A 19,005-nucleotide genomic window follows, 5' to 3' on the forward strand; every position below is an offset into this window, starting at 1 on the left:
CTCATGTTCATATGAAAACCAAACAAAAATGTTTGTGGCACCTTTAGTCATAACAACCAATAACTCAAAAAACAATCCAGATGTCCTTCAATGGGTGAATGTTTAAATATACTGTGGCACATCCAGTGTGAAATACTACCCAGCAATTAAAAAGGAATAAACTCTTTAGATACAAAAAAATTAAATGAATATCCAGAGGACTACAAAGAATGAAAAAAAGCCAATCTCAAAAGGTTACATACTACAGATTCCATTTACATAGCATTCTTGAAATGACAAAATTATAGAAAGGGAAAATAGATTAATGATTGCCAGAAGTAAAAAGGGGGTACGTGGGAAGGAAGTAGGTGTGGCTGCAAAAACAAAACAAAACAAAAAACTGTATCTTACTACAGATGGGTGGGAAATTCACTGAAATCTTTGCACTTTCTGATATCTGAACGATGTGCTCTAAAAATAAATTAGAAGAATAATAATGATCAAATAGCAATGGATGGGGAGATATTAGTTACCATATGTAGAATGATTAAGGAGGGCCAGGCTCTGTGCTAAGCCTAAGCCAGATTTATCCTAGCTCCAACACCTATGCTTCCCTTCACCAGGCTATCCTCAATTCTTCAATGTCACAGAAAGTTAACAACCACAGTGTCCAGCATGATCCTGCACAGAAAATGTAAATTATAAAATTACCTCTCCTATCAACATTCTTACTTCCTTAGTACCTGATCTCAGCCAAGTATCAAGGGGGAAAGCAATAATTACCTGCTTAAATGACTCACACTAAGATATAAGTAACTGATAGGCTTAAATATTCTCACTATGTACAAAAGCAGGTTAACTCAAATGGCATTTAAACAGAAACTGTATGTTTAAGATAGAATTAAAACTATAGTCAAAGTGTTGTCATCTGTTTAATTCAGGTGCCCAAAAGCATCCACTCCCCATTTCTGATCTTGGGAGTTCTAGGTATTTTCAAAGTAAATTGAATACAAACCCCAAATTACAAAGCAGCAGTAGTAGTTTCCATCTCACCACAACTCAAGCTGTCTGGTTAGCTGCCCATCCTATAGAGAGGAAATATTTGGAATAGAGCTCTTATTTGTGAGTAAAGACAATCCAGAACCTGGTGAAAATCCATAAAACTCCACCTTTGTCTTCTCAGCTGCCTCTAAGCCTTTCCTGTGCCTTCTGAGTTCCTTCCCACCCCAGGGCATCCTTCAGACCTGCTGGCCCTAGGAGGCCACTGTCTTTCAGCCTACCCTACCAAAACAGAAAATGACTTAAAAAGGAAAGAAAATCTTTTAACAGACTTGTTTTAGAGTTTAAAGCATCTAGAAGAATGTTTGCTTTGAAGGAGTAGGAACGGTTTTTATTTTGCTGAGTCCTCCAGGAAAACCGCTTTCCTCCAGCTCCATGCTTGGGGGAACTGGGTCAAGAGTTCATAGGTAACATGAGCTCTACTTTGCCCTCTCCACTCTTTCCGCCTTACTTATTCAGAAGCCAAGAATCTCAAATTCTGAGCATCCAGATTCCATTTTTCATGGTGTCTACTTCCGTTTCCTGGTTTGACATCCCTTTCTTCTTTCAGAATTGTGGTCATTTTGTACCTCCTCCTCCCCTCCACCATCCCACAATCTGTTCATGCTTCAGAGTTCTTGGAACCTCCAATGTGTTAGGGGTAAAGCTGGGTGTGTACAATCCATGAGGCGCTAGGTTAAGCTCATGAACTCCCAGACATGAAACTCAACTAAGGAAAAGAGCAAAAGGTCATCACACCCACTATCACCCCTATCCAGTAGATGGAAAGTAAGATTCAGCACTTTTGATTTTTACATGTACTTGGGGGTGGAGGTGTTGGAGGGAGGCAGTTAACAGTAACAACCACCAAACAGCACATAATACATGATCAGAACAAAACTACCAACCGGCAATGATTATATATACTGGAGAAGGCAATGGTATGGAAATACTTCTAAAGCTACATGTCAAAATTAATTACAATTATATACACAACTAATTACAATATATTTTAATTTTGGCCTAATTATTATACAAAATAAAGACATGAATATCATAAAAGATGTGTCACGCTGACTACCTTTCAGTTTTACTCTAATGTAACTATAACCTTTCCTTCCAACCTCCACCCCTGCCTTCAGTTTCCTTCATTGCTGGCTTCAAATGTAGGATGGTGGCAATACCTCTTAAAACGTTTTTTTAAAATTTTTTTTAGGGGCGCCTGGGTGGCTCAGTCGGTTAAGCATCCGACTTCAGCTCAGGTCACGATCTTGCGGTCCGTGAGTTCGAGCCCCACGTCGGGCTCTGGGCTGATGGCTCAGAGCCTGAGCCTGCTTCCGATTCTGTGTCTCCCTCTCTCTCTGCCCCTCCCCCATTCATGCTCTCTCTCTGTCTCAAAAATAAATAAAAACATTAAAAAAAAAATTTTTTTTTAAAAATAGTAATAAATAAAATTTTTTTTAATGTTTATTTATTTTTGAGAGACAGAGAAAGACAGCATGAGCAGGAGAGAGGCAAGGAGGAGAGCGAGACCCAAAATATGAAGCAGGCTCCAGGCTCTGAGCTGTCAGCACAGAGCCCAACACGGAACTCAAACTCACAAGCTGTGAGATCATGACCTGAGCCTAAGTCGGACGCTCAACTGACTGAGCCACCCAAGCACCCCACCTCTTAAAACTTTTTTTTTAAACTTTTTTTTTCAATGTTTATTTATTTTTGAGAGAGAGAGACAGAATATGAGTGGGGGAGGGGCAGAGACAGAGGGAGACACAGAATCCGAAGCAGGCTCCAGGCTCTGAGCCGTCAGCACAGAGCCTGATGCGGGGCTCGAACTCACGAACCGTGAGATCATGACCTGAGCTGAAGTCGGATGCTCAACCGACTGAGCCACCCAGGCACCCCTAAAACTTTTTTAAAAACAGGGCACCTGGGTGGCTCAGTTGGTTAAGCGTCCAACTCTTGATTTCAGCTCAGGTGATGATCTCACAGTTTGTGAGTCTGAGTCCCACATCTGGTTCTGCACTGACAGCATGAGGCCTGCTTGGGATTCTCTCTCCCCCCTCTCCCTCTCTCTCAAAAATAAATAAACAAACAAACAAACAAATAAATAAATAAATAAAACTTTTTAAAAAGCAATTACCAAGACACCATACTACCACACCAGAAGAGAGGTCAGCAACTTAGTGATCTACTTCTCAGACTGTCCATCTTGCAACCATAATATTAGTTCTAGTCTTTACGAGGTTCAAACTATTCCTTACCTAGTTATTATAATTATTTCCCCCAACATTTTTTATCACTTTCCAGATAATAAAGTCCAAATTACTTCACAAAAGCAGCATCAAAATCTAAAATTTTTAATTTTTTAAAAATTTTTATTTGTTTTTTTTTTTTAGAGAGCGCGAGCAAGCACACAAGGGAAAAGAGCAAAGGGAAAGAGAAAATGCCAAAATGGCTCTACACTTAGCACAGAGCCTGAGGGGCTCAATCCCAGGACCCTGGGATCATGAAGCTGAGACCATGACCTGAGCCGAAGAAATCAAGAGTCAGATACTTAACCGACTGAGCCACCCAGGTGCCCATTCATCCATTTCATTTTAAAAGTTAATTATTTTTTGAATGCTAATTCTATTTTTCAAAATTAAAAAGACAGAAAAGGATACATTAAAAAGTCTTTCCTTTATTCCTGTTCCTCAACTATTGAGTTCTCACCTCCACAAAGTCATCCAGTGTCATCAGATTCTTATGTATCTTTCCAGAAACCTTTATGCATACATGTGCTTTCCCATCCATTTTATACAAACAATATCTCTAGGGGCACCATGAGATTCCATGCTATATACATATTCTACACCTTTCATTTTTCACTTCTTAGAGGTTTTTTTTCATATCAATACACAGAGTCATCTTCTTTTTTAAAAATAAACCTTTTGCTTTGGAATAATTTTAGGTTTACAGAAAAGTGGAAAAAAATGTGCAAAAAGTTCCTATATGTACCTTACCCAGTTTCCTCAGATGTTATCATCTTACTGTGGTACATTTGTCAAAACTGAGAAACAGACATCAATACATTATTGTTAACTAAACTGTAGACTTTATTTGGATATCATCAATTTTTCCATTAATGTCCTTTTTCTGCTCCAGGATCTCATCCAGAATACCACATTGCATTTAGTTATCTTGTCTCCTTAGTCTTCTCTGACAGTTTCCCAGTCTTTTCTTGACAGTTTTGAGGAGTACTGGTCAGATACGCTATAGAGTAACTCTCAACTTGGGTTTATCTAATGTTTCTCTCATGATTAAAATGAGGATATGGATTTCTGAAAACAATACACAAAGTTGAGCTGCCCTTCTCAACATGTAATGTGAGGGAGTCCTTGATGTATTTACATGACATCATTGGTGATATTAACCTAGATCCCTTGGTTAATGTTTGCCAGTTTTCTTTAATGTAAAGTTACTATTTTTCCCTTTCCATATTTTGCTTTTTGAAGTCAGTCACTGAGTTCAGTCTACCCTAGAACTCAAAGGGGGAATTAAAGGAACTTTCTTTTTAAAAATGTAGTAGTCTTGGGGGCCTGGCTGGCTCTGTGAAGAGCATGCGACTCTTGATCTCAGGGTGAGTTTGAACCCCCATGTTGGGTGTAGAGATTACAAAAAAAAAAATCGTTATAAAAATAAAATTAAAAATGTAACACTCCTTAAGAAGGATGTACCATATATTGATCTATAGTTAGATGGCTTAATGTCAGTTAAGAAAACAGGCTCTGGTACTACACTACCTGGGTTCAAATTCTTGCCTCTACGTTGTCTATGTGGTCTTGGGCTACTTATACTTGGCCTCTCAGTTTCTTTATCTATAAAATGGGAGTGTTAATAGCACCTACCTTATAGGATTATTGGGAGGATTTAATGAGAAAGTGTGTAAAGTGCTTAGAACAGTGTCTGACCCTATACCAAGTGTAGATAAATGTTCACTGTTATTCACTTTTTTTGTCCCTACAAATACTGTAATGAATAACTTTGTATATGTTATCTTCCACACAGTGGTGGGGCAGGTGGGTATACTATAAGAGATTTCTAGACATGGTTACTTGCCTTTGTAATTTTGGTAGGTATTGTAGCATTTTGCATATCCATCAAAGATCTAGGAGTACATCTGTGTTTCTATATCCATGTTACCAAATTATTTGGTATTTGTCAATCAGTTGGTGCCTACTTTTATTATGAATTAATTTGAGCATCTTTTGGGGCGCCTGGGTGGCTCAGTCGGTTAAGCGTCCGACTTCAGCTCAGGTCACAATCTCGCGGTCCGCAAGTTCGAGCCCCACGTCGGGCTCTGGGCTGATGGCTCAGAGCCTGGAGCCTGCTTCCGATTCTCTGTCTCCCTCTCTCTCTGCCCCTCCCCCGTTCATGCTGTGTCTCTCTCTGTCTCAAAAATAAATAAACGTTAAAAAAAATTTTTTAAAAAAAATTTGAGCATCTTTTTACTGAGCCATTTAAGAGTTAAGATTTTAGGGGCACCTGGGTGGTTCAGTCCGTTAAGCATCTGACTCTTGATTTCGGCTCAGGTCATGATCTCAGTTTGTGAGACTGAGCCCTGCATCAGGCTCTGTGCTGACAGCATGGAGCCAGCTTGGGATTCCCTCTTGCCCTGTCTCTGGTTGGTTTGTTCGTTCTCTCCCTCTCCCTCTCTCCCTCTCTCTCTCTCTCTCTCTCTCCCCCTCCCCCACTCTCAGAACAAATAAACTTAAAAAAAATAAATGAAATGAAAAGGATGACAAAAACATGAACTAAGGCAAAGCCACTGGAAATAATACAGGAAATTAATTAGAATTTTAGGAGATAAAAAAATCTAATTAGGGGTGCCCGGGTGGCTCAGTCAGTTGGCATCTGACTCTTGGTTTCTGCTCAGGTAATGATCTCACAGTTTGTGAGATCAAGCCCCAAGTTGGGCTCTGTGCCATCACAGCACAGAGCCTACCTGGGATTCCCTCTCTCTTTTTTTTTTTTTAAATGTTGATTTATTTTTGACAGAGAGAGAGAGCACAAGCAGGGGAGGGCAGAGAAAGGAGACAGAATGTGAAGCAGGCTCCAGGCTGGAGCTGTCAGCACAGACCCCGATGCGGGGCTCGAACCCATGAATTGTGAGATCATGACCTGAGCTGAAGTCAGATGCTTAACCAACTGAGCCACCCAGGTGCCCCTCCAGCTACTTCTTAATGCAGTGTTCCATGCAGCCACCATCAATAAAAGCTGGCCCATGAAAGAAAACCCATTTGCCACATCTGGTCTCCACTACATTAATCTGTTTGCCTCGATATGTTCCTCCATGGATTTCATATACATACATGTATGTACACACATACACACGTACCAGTATTTTGTTCTGAAAAGGATTAATGAGACTTACAAGAATACACAAACTGTAAAAAGTTAATAAATTTAAAAAACAAATGCAAAAGAATAAAGAAAACACCAAAAATGGTGCCAAGAAAAAGGCTAAAAATATGTACAGCATAAAATCACTACGTCTGCTCTGGAGTGGGCCACAAATGACTTTGGCTTTCTAGTGGGCATCACAAAAAGGAAAGCCCAGTCCACAGTCCAGGAGATAAACAGAAAAGTACTCAAAATGGGAACTATTATGTGTATTTAGACCAAACAGTAATTTTTATGGAGCAAAGAGAACACTATAGAATGAACAAGATGAACTAGATATACAAGATACACAACTACCACTTCTCAAAGAGTTGGGAGGTTTCTGATAGTACCATCAAGAGATACCTACGGTATCTTATCAAAGACCAATGCAGCAAAACTGATTTTACAAAAAGCAAGCACAAGCTTTAAGAATTTGCTACGTGCTTTTAGTTTTTTCCTTCAGTGCCTCCCTAAGTATAAACTCTTTGAAGACAAGAACCACGTTTTCTAACGATTACATATACCTCATGATGCTTTGTATTGCATTCCAAAAAGCATTCAATAACAGTGAGAATTTACATAGCACAATTCAAGCCTACTCTGATAAAAATTCTCTAAGTTAAACACAGGAATTCCCACTCCTACCAAATAGAATAAAAATGATAACTGAAGTTTCAAAAGACAGAATTTCTGGACCTTCTATACTATTATTCAATCACAATTTAATTTGTGATGTCCCAAGAGGAGTTTTTTTGTTGTCGGGTTTTTTGTTGTTGTTGTTTTGTTTTGTTTGCACATCCCTAGCACAAAACTTACAAAAAAGCCAGTCAATACCATGGACTCTGATCAAATAAAATGAAACTCATAGCAAAAGCTTTGGCAACCCCTATCAAAGGAAATACAGTATCACAACCTTTCAAGAACATAATCAATAGCTCTTTATAAACCAGCTGACAAAGGCAGGTTCATTTTTCAAATGACTCTGCAAGTCTGCAAGTAGACAACGAATTATAATGCAGATTTTCCTTACTTCTTTCCAAGAACCTGTAGTTTCTGTAAACACCAAGCTGTCAAAGAACTGCTGCTTCTCGGCTCATCCATATACACACACATATACACACACACACACACACACACACACGCACGCACACACGCGCGCGCGCCACTATCAAACAGTCTTAGATTTCTCTGTATGACCATTACCTATTCCCTCTCCTCTACCTGGTCAAATTGGAAATGCAATGAAGCCTGATGAATTATTTAGGTAAAATGATTATCAACAACTCAAGTACTGTATTAAAAAACTTAAATTACTACTCTTAAGTATGGGCATTAGGATACATTAACCATCCTCTATTTGTATTTTATTAATGGAAATCATTAATAAATAAGTAGTCTCAGCCAACTGTGGTTGAGTTTTTTAATACATTTAGTATTTCATTTTGCAGTATGCTTATTCAGAATTCCCTGTGCACAGGGGCACACTCTACCATCACCAAGAGAGGACAGCTCTAACAAGTGAAAGAACATGGACAGGCATGGGCGGGGGTTCCTCCAAATAAATGTCAGAAAACCCTGAACCTCTGTTTCATTAAAATGGGAAATAATCATCCCTATTCAATAGAATTATTGGGAGATTTAAATGAGGTTAAGATTTGTAAACTACCTACGAAATGCATATAAAATAGATGCTCAACACGTGTTCAATTTCTTGCTGTTTTTTTTTTTTTTTTTTTTTTTTTTTGGTAAGGAAACAGAAGCTCAGCAGGTGATCTGTCCAAGGCCAATGGCTAGCAATTGTAAAACACAGGCTAAAAGTCTAAGGGCCTAATGTTCTTTCCACTACATCAAGCAGCATTAAAACAGCAGAACCCCGCACCGCATGTTTGTCACTGATGGTCAGGCAAAGAAAAAGAATTAACAATCAGAACACCTGGGGCACCTAAATGACTCAGTCAGTTAAGCATCCCACTTCAGCTCACATCACAATCTAATGGTTGGTTTCCTTGAGTTCCAGTCCTGCAAGGGGCTCTGCACAGATAGGGCAGAGCCTGCTTGGGAGTCTCTCTCTCTCTGCCCCTCTCCCACTCTCAAAAAATAAACTTTAAAAAAAAATAATAAAAACAATATGAATGCCTATTAGATGCTAAACACTATGCTAATCTCTTTCTGCTAGTCTCCCGCCAAAATAGACTTTAAAAAATAAAAATAAACAATCTGAATGCTTTTTAGATGAACACTATACTTATCTCTTTCCTAACACCTACCCTATAAAGCTAGTGTATTTATCCCATTTTACTGAGAGAAATTCTTAACTTGTCCGAAGTCACAAGGCTAATAAGTGATAATGCAGGATTAATCCAGGTGTGTTTTCCCCATAACCTGTCTCAAAACTGTGCAGGTATTTAAAAATCACTGTCTATTGGGGCGCCTGGGTGGCTCAGTCGGTTAAGCGTCCGACTTCAGCTCAGGTCACAATCTCGCGGTCCGTGAGTTCGAGCCCCACGTCGGGCTCTGGGCTGATGGCTCGGAGCCTGGAGCCTGCTTCCGATTCTGTGTCTCCCTATCTCTCCGCCCCTCCCCCATTCATGCTCTGTCTCTCTCTGACTCAAAAATAAACTTAAAAAAAAAAAAAGCTGCTGAGAATTCAACTCAGTTTTTAAAAATCACTGTCTACCAAAATCAAATTCTAAATAACCTGGAAATTTTTATAGAGCCTTCTAATTTATTAGTGGAAACCATCCCATAGCTCCACCATTCCCTCTCCTTAAACTTGTTCTTGATAAAGTAAAACAACTTATGGTAACTATAGTGACAAATTTACATTTGTATAACATTACAGTTTAATATTATAGATTTGTCAATTTTTATTAGATACAACTACTGAGATTTTTTCATACGCTAGCTCACATCTCATTTTAATACTTTCAAGACTCCTATGAGGTAGGGATTATTACCATTTTACAGATAAGAAAACAAGTTTGAAGAGAGAAAGTCTTCTCTATGGTTATACAACTAGTAAGCATAGGGCCTTACCCTGGACCTCTCTAAGAGAAAAGCACATATACTCCTGCATCCACTGCTTCAGCTAACCATTTGCTTTTCTCAACTTACTCATCAGAGCTAAGGGAAGTGTGTATATGGAAGGATTCTTTCCCCAAAAATGTAATAGAAAATACGGGCCAAAACTCAACAGAACAAGAAAAACAGGAAGAAGTTAAAAGGTTGTCTCAGATCTCTTCCCTCCCCCAAAGTTATCAGGGAATTTCTAATAAATGCTTAAGGGCAGACATTTTTAAACTATTCCAGAGCACAGGGGAAAAAAAGGAGAGTTTTTCAATTCATTCTTAGAAGGCGGCTTAACTCTGACACCAAAACCAGGCAACGATAGCAAACCAAAAAGAAAACATATATATTATATTTATCCTTTGTGACTATAAATGCAAAAATCTTAATGTATATAAGTATAAAAACTAAGGAAATGTGTAGTACAATCCCATCTGTAAAGGGAAAACCACTGTGAATGTATGTATGGTTGGGTATATTTATACACACGTACACATTAATCAAAGATACAGGTGGAAATATAAACCCTAAACTGTTAACAATGGTTACCTGGAACAGGAATGATCTTGGGGGTGAAGGAAAGGACGGGGACAAGAAGTTAAGGGAGGTTTTCAGCTTTTACTGAATATACCTACATACTACCTGAATTTTTATAATGAACATGCATCATGTCTTCCATTAAAATATATAAATGAAAAGCACAGCCTAAATACTCATTTGCTGTATCTTCTCTACTTGTTACAATGAAAACGAATTCTTCTATTTACTCATTGGGCGTTCATTTATTTAACATGGAGGGGGGTTGCAGCTCCTATGCATGGGCACTGAACTTATAAGCACTTGTGCCAGCCACCAGGTATTTACACCCTATTGTTTTTTTAAGTAAACTCCACCCCCCACCCCATGGGGCTTGAACTCAAGACCCTGAGATCAAGAGTCACTTGCTCTACAAATGGAGTGAGCCAGGCACCCCTAGGGCCTTTTTTTTTTTTTTTTTTAACCCAGGATGGAACAGTTACTTCCTTCCATTAAGATACATGCTGAATTTTAAGTCAAGTTCCAATTTTTACCATTTATTATTTTTTTAGGTCATGTGTCAGGGGTAAGAAATATTTTTTTTTTCTGGAATTTTTACTGCCTTTATTCTAAAAAACAGCACCAGATCATTTTTATTGAGTTTTTTTTTTGGGGGGGGGGAGATTAAAAAAATTCATTTGTATTCACAGTGCTGGACACTATGTTGGACAATGGATATGCAAAAATGAATAAATAACATATGGCTTCTCCCTACACTTAAGGAGCTGTTAATCTTGCATACCTATGTCTGATACAGAGTGCCACATAAAAACTGAAATATGTACCTCAGTAATCCTGCACTTCAAGATGAAACTGGCAAACTGCCCTGCTCAAAAATAAGTTAATTTCAGTTTAACCCAGAAAATTTTTAACATTTATGAAATATGGAAAATTATTCAATTATTTTAAGATAAAGGGAACATATCAGTGGGAGAACATAACATGGAAGCTGTAGGGTAATATAAAACACAACGTCTCAGTGAAGAGTGGGTTCTAGGATTAGCTATGCCACCAAGAAGCTGTTACTAGGTTTACTCTTTCTGGTTGCTTCTGTATAGGAAATATGGAAATCATATCTACCTTATTAGGACAGGAGAAAACAAAGACTTTATTTTTAAAAGAATAACAAAATCTAGGGACTCCTGGGTGGCTCAGCTGGTTGAGCATCCAACTTCGGCTCAGGTCATGGTCTCACAGTTTGTGGGTTCGAACCCTGCATCAGGCTCTGTGCTAACAAACAGCTCACAGCCTGGAGCCTGCTTCGGATTCTGTCTGTCTCTCTCTCTCCCCTGTTCATGCTCTGCCTCTCTCTGCCTCTCAAAAATAAATAAATGTTAAAAAAAATTTTTTTTTTTTAAAATAACAAAATCTGGTGAATATGAGGCAGTATGGTCACAGGACCTGTGTTTTGTTGTTTGATTTTTTATTTATTTTTCCCCACTGTGTCAATGATTAGCCGAGCAAATTTGCAAACACAATTTAACTTCTGTATGCCTCTTGGAGTGGAAAGAACGGAGGAAGATCTGAGTTTACATTCAAACCCTCCTACTAACTCTAAGGTTAAAAAACAAGCAATTTATTTAACCTTTTTGCACCTTAGCTTCCTAGCAGTAAAACATGGATAAACTTACCTTACAGAATCATTTCAAAGACTAAATAAGAAAATACATGTGAAAACAAACTTAGAAACCATTATAAAATAGACATCTTGTCTAAATAAACAAATGGCCAATAAGAACATGAAAAGATACTCAACATCATTAGCCATTAAGGAAATGCAAATGAAAACCACAATGAGATACCACTTCAGACCCACTAGCATGGCTGTCATCAAAAAGGCAACATTAACAAGTCCTGGAGAAAATGGAACCCTCATATTTTGCTAGTGGAAATGTAAAAAGGTGCAGCCATTGGACAATAGAAGTTTGGTATCATAAGACCCAGCAATACCACATCTCAGTACACACCCGAGAGAACTGAAAACACACGTCCACACAAAAATTTGTAAATGAGTGTTCACAGCAACATTTCTCATAACAGCCAAAAAGTAGAAACAACCCAAATGTCCATCAACTGATGAGAGAATGATCAAAATGTGTCATACCCATAGAGGAAACATTATTCAGCCATAAATATGAAGTAGGCAAAATGCACAATATGGATGAACCCTAAAAATATTATGCTAAAAGACACAAATGGCCACATATTTGTATGATTCATTTTATATCAAACATCCAGAACAGGCAAATCTCGGGACAGAAAGTAGATCAATATTTGCCAAGTGCAGGAGAAGAGGAATGGGAGTGACAGCTAATGAGGAATGAGAGTGACAGTTATGGGGTAAGGGGGTTTCTTTTCAGCATGATGAAAATATTCTTGAATTGGTGATGTTTGCACTACCTTGTGAATATACTAAAGCCACTGAATTGTACACATTATAAGAGTGAATTCTGTTGGTGTAAGAATTATATCTCAATTAAAAAAACTATTATAAAAATTTAAGTTTCTGCTCCTCGTCATCAGTCAATGTTCTACTTTTTCCAAGAGGTTGTTCCTGTAGCTTGTAACAGCTATGAAAGCTCTCTGAAGTCAGATGTGATACAGATGAATGGTATTTTTAGTAAAGTAAAACTACTAATCATTCCAGAGAAACTTTCCACAGATCACATTAATTTGGTATAATTTTATTTCTTCAAAAGAAAAGTCCTTATTAATAGCAAGTTTGTTTGTAGGGAGTAGAAAGAGGTTCAAGGAGTCTTTCCAGAGTACACTGAAAAAAAACCAAATAGGTCAGAACGTAACACGTTTTTCTGCTTTTTTGTAAGTGGACATTAAGTTTTCAGATACGCCCCTGCCTATCAACTAAAACCAAGGTAGATAGGGGCGCCTGGGTGGCGCAGTCGGTTAAGCGTCCGACTTCAGCCAGGTCACGATCTCGCGGTCCGTGAGTTCGAGCCCCGCGTCGGGCTCTGGGCTGATGGCTCAGAGCCTGGAGCCTGTTTCTGATTCTGTGTCTCCCTCTCTCTCTGCCTCTCCCCCGTTCATGCTCTGTCTCTCTCTGTCCCAAAAATAAATAAACGTTGAAAAAAAAAAAATTAAAAAAAAAAATAAAACCAAGGTAGATGGAACTTTGCAATGTCTACCACCTTTCATGTTCTGTTCTCCTGCCACTCTGCGAAATCCATCAGGGGTTCCTAATCTCCATCAATTACTCCTTCCCATTACTCTTCTCAGGGATTAAAATGCTTAGCAAACTCTTCAAATGCAATCAATTCATTCCTAACGTTGAAGGAGTTTATAGAGTTAGGCCCAATGTTTAAGGTTAAATTTAGTCTATGTTGCTTGAATAAATACACAGCAAAATGATTTCCTGGGGTTTGGGATAGAAAAACAATCTATAGAGTTGTGTAATGCTTTCTAAGTCATTGGGAATTTTTTCATGTATTGGGTCATGGGGCAAAGACAGTCACCAACTTTTGTCCACAAAAAGTATTATGTATAAAAACTTCCTGGTTCTAGAACAAAGAGGCATTTTATTGCTCAAAGCACAAGTAAGATATTTTCCTTCCATTTAGTATTGTTATACTAAAATAGCATACCAACAAAACCAGCTAGGTAACAGCATGACCAAGGTATATGAACAAAGATAAATTGTTTTTTATTAAGTATTCCTCCTGGGGGGGGGGGGGGGGGTTAGAAAAAAGTTCTTCACACGTACGAAAATAATCCCAGATTAAGCCAAAGAAAACCATGTGGATTAATATTTTCCAAAACGGGCGGATTTTGAGTGGCAATTTTAATTTGAGAGTTTGTCAACCTATGCCAGGATGTGTTGTGGGTATATTTGGCACGGACAAAATGTGCAGCAAGAGGTGACCTGTCAAACAGCTGCTGTACAGTTACTCCCTCAAAGAGCACTTCCAACTTCTGGGATAATGTCTGTGTAGGAGAGAAAGACGTCAAAGCACCAAGAAAACCACTTGCAGTCAGAGCAGCAGCAAGTCCAAACCGTGCATCCCAGGTCGAAATCCCACCCGCAACTTCACGAGCCGGCCAGACTGCGGCTCCTTTCTACGATCAGTCTACCTAACGTATAAAAAATAAATACATAACCAGAGATCCTTGCCAACCCTCTCTTCCTTCTCTTTGTGACTCCTCCAAAGGCTGAAGGGATGTTAACAGCCTGCAGGCCCAGGGAAAGCCAAGCCCCACGCCGCCAACACAGGCATCCAGGAGCCTCGCCACGGCCCGGGGGCCTCGGGCGGGAGTCCCCCACCCACCGGGCAAGGCTGGTCACTGGCCACACAAAGAAGCCGGCTGCCGGAGCCGGCCGCCGGGCTCGCCCCGGGGCCCGGCGCCTCCGCATGTGGTGCCCGCACGCCGGGAGGACAAGACCCGCCGGAAAATGAGGATTAACGCCCAAACCTGTTGCATGATGCGTGTCCCTTTCACCCAGAAATGAACAAGGGTGCTCGGGGAGGGTGGGGAGACGAGAGCGGCCGGGCAGTGCGGAACGAGGCCGCACCCGGCAGGCGGCGCGGAGGCAGAGGCCGCCCGCGGGGCTCCCACCTCGGGCGCTTTGTCTGCGGTGGCGGCGACGGGGCGCGGGCGCCCCTCCCTCAGCCAAGCGGCTCCACCGCCCCGCGGCCCGCGCCCAGGAAGAAAGCCGGGCCCGCCACCCCCGCCTCCTCCACCCGCCCGCGCTCGCCGCCCGGCCGCGGGGCCTGCGCGCTCCTCCCGCCAGGGCCGCCCGGGCCGCGCGGCGGCCACACTCACCTGGCTGGCGCTGGCGCTCGCGCGGGCGGCCGGCAGCTCCGGGGTTGGTGGGGAGGACGCGGGGACGCGAGCTAGGCGCGGGCGGAGGCGGAGGACGAGGCGGGAGGAAGGCGGGCCGGGGGCGGAGCGGGCCTGGACGGCGGCGGCGACGACTCCAGCCACTCGCGGCAAATCGTGTCCCGGCCCCTCCGTGCGTCAGGCAAGGGGCGGCGGCGCGGGCGGCCTGGCGACCTCCCCGCACCCGCGGCCCGACCCGCGTCCGCGCGACCCCGCGCGCGCGCGATTAGCGGCGGCGCAGCGACCCCGCCCGGCGCGGAAGGGGGCGGGGCGGGCAGTCCCACCGGGGCTGCGGTGGGGGTGGGGCGAGGAAGGGGCCTCCGACGCACCCCGGCTGACCCCGAGAAGCTGGCCGCGCGCGGGGTTCCGCGCTGCCAAGCCCGCAGCGGTGTGGGTAACGATAGGAGCACTGGGGCTAGAGTCTGGAAGCCGGGTCTTAAGGAAAGACCCCGCTACTTGGCTTGCAAATCGTTTCTTTTCTCTGTCCTCAGCCTGACATATATAGGTTTGAGTATATGGTCTCCAAGATTTTCGAAATTCTAACCTCCACGGTCTGGAGAATGAAAGCAGCTGGGGGGAAATGGGTCGTAGTGAGGAAAGGCTGGATTCAGGGCATTTGTTTTTCTTTGGGGATTTTTCTATTGGGCGATCCAAAATTTATTCACAAATGGCCCTCTGATAATCCTACTTCCCCATCTTCACCAACCCTAGTTATTTTTCTCCAAATGTACTGGCTTTGGAGTCCTCGTTCTTCTAACTTTATTGCGCAAATCATTTTTATGTCATTTCCTGAATTCAGTTCAAAAGAGTCAGCAGCTAATATACACAAGCTCAGGGCAACCATATGGTCCCAATCCCAGGCCTTCCGTATTACTCACTGTACCACTCGCTTCTGTATCACCTCATTCAATGGATAAAATCTTGCCATTCCAACAACTAGGCAATCAAATTTCTCTCCACTAAAGTTCTCTGATCAAAATCCCATGGATGAATTCTTCCGCTTATTTCTGTGACTAATAATCTGTCTCCACTATTTCAACCTCTTTGCCACTCTTTAGGTCAAGCTTTCCTAATTTCTGCTTCTGTTTCGTATGACTGCCAGAGAATGCTCCAAAACCACAGAGCCTCCCTCTTTAAAATTCTTCAGAGGCTCTCCACCTGGGCAATCAGGTTCAAGCTAATTACCATGGTATACAAGGCATTTTACCATCTGATCCCTAGACCTCTTCAGCTCCAGCTCTGACTCCCACCACATTTCACGCACAGATGCAACAGGTTCTGTCTGAGTATCTTTGTGTATTTACCCCCATCTGAAATCCATCCCTCATTTAATTTTTTTTTTCAACGTTTATTTATTTTTGGGACAGAGAGAGACAGAGCATGAACCGGGCAGGGGCAGAGAGAGAGGGAGACACAGAATCGGAAACAGGCTCCAGGCTCCGAGCCATCAGCCCAGAGCCTGACGCGGGGCTCGAACTCACGGACCGTGAGATCGTGACCTGGCTGAAGTCGGACGCTTAACCGACTGCGCCACCCAGGCGCCCCACCATCCCTCATTTAAACAGGTGAACTCCTACTATCCTTCAAGATAATAAACTCATCATTTTCTCTTTGGAATCTTACCTGACATCACCTCTTTTCTACACACCCACGTGCTCACCCTATACACTTACACTGAATTAAATACTCTTTCCTTTATGCCTTCATGAAAACTTTTATGTATTCGCTATGATTATCCTTAGTACTTTTTTCCCATTGCTTTGCTTGGTGGTCTTTTGTTGCTAGACTGAGTTCCTTAAAAGGATGCAGATTTTTGTCTAGTTCATTTTTGGTTCCCAGACCTAGCAAAGTGCTCAGCACCAAGAAGTTTCTCTTTGAATATTTGTTGAAGGTTGAGGCATTCCTTCCAGCAGACAAATGTTGAGCATCTATTCACCAGGAGGGAAATATACAGTGCAATCCACAGTCCCTGTCTTGTTAACCTTTCACAGTATTCTATTCTTCCTTAACAAAGTGGCATTCTCTGCTTATCATTTAAAGTTTATTAATTATTTTTGAGAGAGAGAGTGAGAGTGTGGGAGGGGAGAGGGCAGGAGAGAGGAGACAGAGAATCCCAAGCAGACTCTGCACAGTCAGCGTGGAGCCTAATGCGGGACTTAAATTCACAAACCGGTGAGATCATTAGTTGAAAACAAGAGACGTCAAACTAAGGGAGCCACCCAGGCACCCCTCTCTGCTTATCATTTAAAACCCTGGGGGCTTCTGGTGGCTACATAGGTTAAGTGTCTGACTTCAGTTCAGGTCATAACCTCACGGTTCACGAGTTGGAGCCCCACATTGGGCTCTCTGCGCTGATTGCCTAGAGCCTGCTTAGGATCCCATCTCCCTCTCTCTCTGCTCCTCCCCCACTCATGGACACACATGGGCGCTCTCACTATCTATCAAAAAATAAACATTAAAAAAAGGTTTTTTTAAAAATCCTGTCCTCCTACCATCCACATTCTTTCCTTGTTTTAATAAAGCAAGAACATGCCAAACAATCCATTACAGTAATTCCCAAACATCCCTGCCCTTCCTCTTTCCATACCCTCTAGCTCCACACTGTATTACCCAGTTAGTAGATAAGGACTAACTGCTGTAACAGAAAAAACAAAACAAAACCAAACAAAAGCCATCAGGTTGTAAAACCAGGGTGAAGTCTGGGCGCTGTATTTTCCAATAACTGCTGAATTAATGAACATAGCTCCATCACTGAAATTCACTAGGCCTCGGAGTTCCTTTGGCTCTATGATTAGACTTCATTTTTGATATTTTTGTGATGAAGGTAAGCATATCCTTCTTTTCTTTTGAATTTTTTTTTAACGTTTATTTTTTGAGAGAGAGAGAGAGACAGAGTGTGAGTGGGGCAGGGTCAGAGAGAAGGGGAGACAGAATCCGAAGCAGGCTCCAGGCTCTGAGCTGTCAGCACAGAGCCCGATGTGGTGCTTGAACCCACAAGCTGTGAGATTATGGCCTGAGCCGAAGTCCAACACTTACCAACATTTAACTGACTGAGCCACCCAGGCGCCAAAGCATATCCTTCTTTATACAGCCTATGTAGAAGTTGAGGGACTACTAGATCCTTACAAAGTAGCTGTCCAGCATAGGCACAAACTCCATGTGGTAGGGAACCACTCACTACATTATAACGATATTCATCTTTGAACAATCCTTCTAGTCCTTACGTTGAACTGAAATATGTCTCCTTATAAATTTGTAGGTAGCTATGGTATTGGGAGGAAATACCACTAGGTTTAAGTTCTAAAGCGGGGTGGTCAGATCCCAGTTCTATAACTTCCTAGCTGTATGAACTTGGACTAGCACAAAACAACTCCAAGTGTGAGTTTGTTCAACTCTAAAAGGGGAAAATCAGAATACTTTCAACCATTATTATAAATATGAATACAATGTGTATTAAAGGGCCCAGGGAATCTGAGTCTAGTACCGTGTATTGAGTACAGAACAGCCCCATTCCCCTTCCATACATAGCCTTTTAAACATTTGAAGTCAACAACCATAGCACATGCCTTCCCATACATACTATGCTTCACTCACATGTACCCTTCATCTCCTCCATACACTTTCATCTGATCATACCCTAGTGCTTCTTAAAAAGTGGCATCTAGAACTGAGTCCAATAACCCAGGTATGAAGAGAGAAATAGTGAAGTATAATTTACCACATTTTTATGATATTTCAAATTTCAGTCTGATATCACAATAACACTTTTCTACCACCTCATATTGTTCATAAACATCAAGTTTTGCCAACTAAAAACAAAAGTACCTCCAAATTCTTTTTAAGTCTTTAACACATATATAGCTCTAAAACCAAGTCTCCTTCAGCCTGTATTTGTACAATTTGTTTTTGAAGACTGAGTGCAGATCTTTGCATTTATTCCTCTTAAATGCCTTTTTGGAAGTTATGTATCAGGAGTCCCTGCCAAATAGAAATCAGTGAAATGAGAATAACATTAAAGAAAAACATTCAGTGGTGGGGGGAAACCATCCCAAAGGCACTTTTGCAACCAATTCCTAAATTCCTAATTTC

General features: G+C 41.5%; 1 protein-coding gene across 6 annotated transcripts in view; it reads right to left on the reverse strand.

Moving 5' to 3' along the window:
* The window catches only part of SESTD1 (SEC14 and spectrin domain containing 1), a 158,384-nt gene extending 143,386 nt beyond the window's left edge, over nt 1-14,998 (reverse strand). For 5 of the 6 annotated variants that reach the window (XR_015255363.1, XR_015255362.1, XR_015255360.1 and 2 more), the window contains exon 1: nt 14,860-14,998. The gene's annotated coding sequence lies outside the window, so the exon portion shown is untranslated. Of the gene's footprint in view, nt 1-14,508; nt 14,761-14,859 lie in introns of those variants that run through there. The other variant, XM_086719057.1, reaches the window with a different exon arrangement.
* Between the last annotated feature and the right edge of the window lie 4,007 nt (nt 14,999-19,005).

The sequence above is a fragment of the Puma concolor genome, chromosome C1, assembly GCF_028749965.1.
Source record: "Puma concolor isolate L17-30 chromosome C1, mPumCon1.1.hap2, whole genome shotgun sequence".
In the NCBI taxonomy this organism is placed as follows: Eukaryota; Metazoa; Chordata; class Mammalia; order Carnivora; family Felidae; genus Puma; species Puma concolor.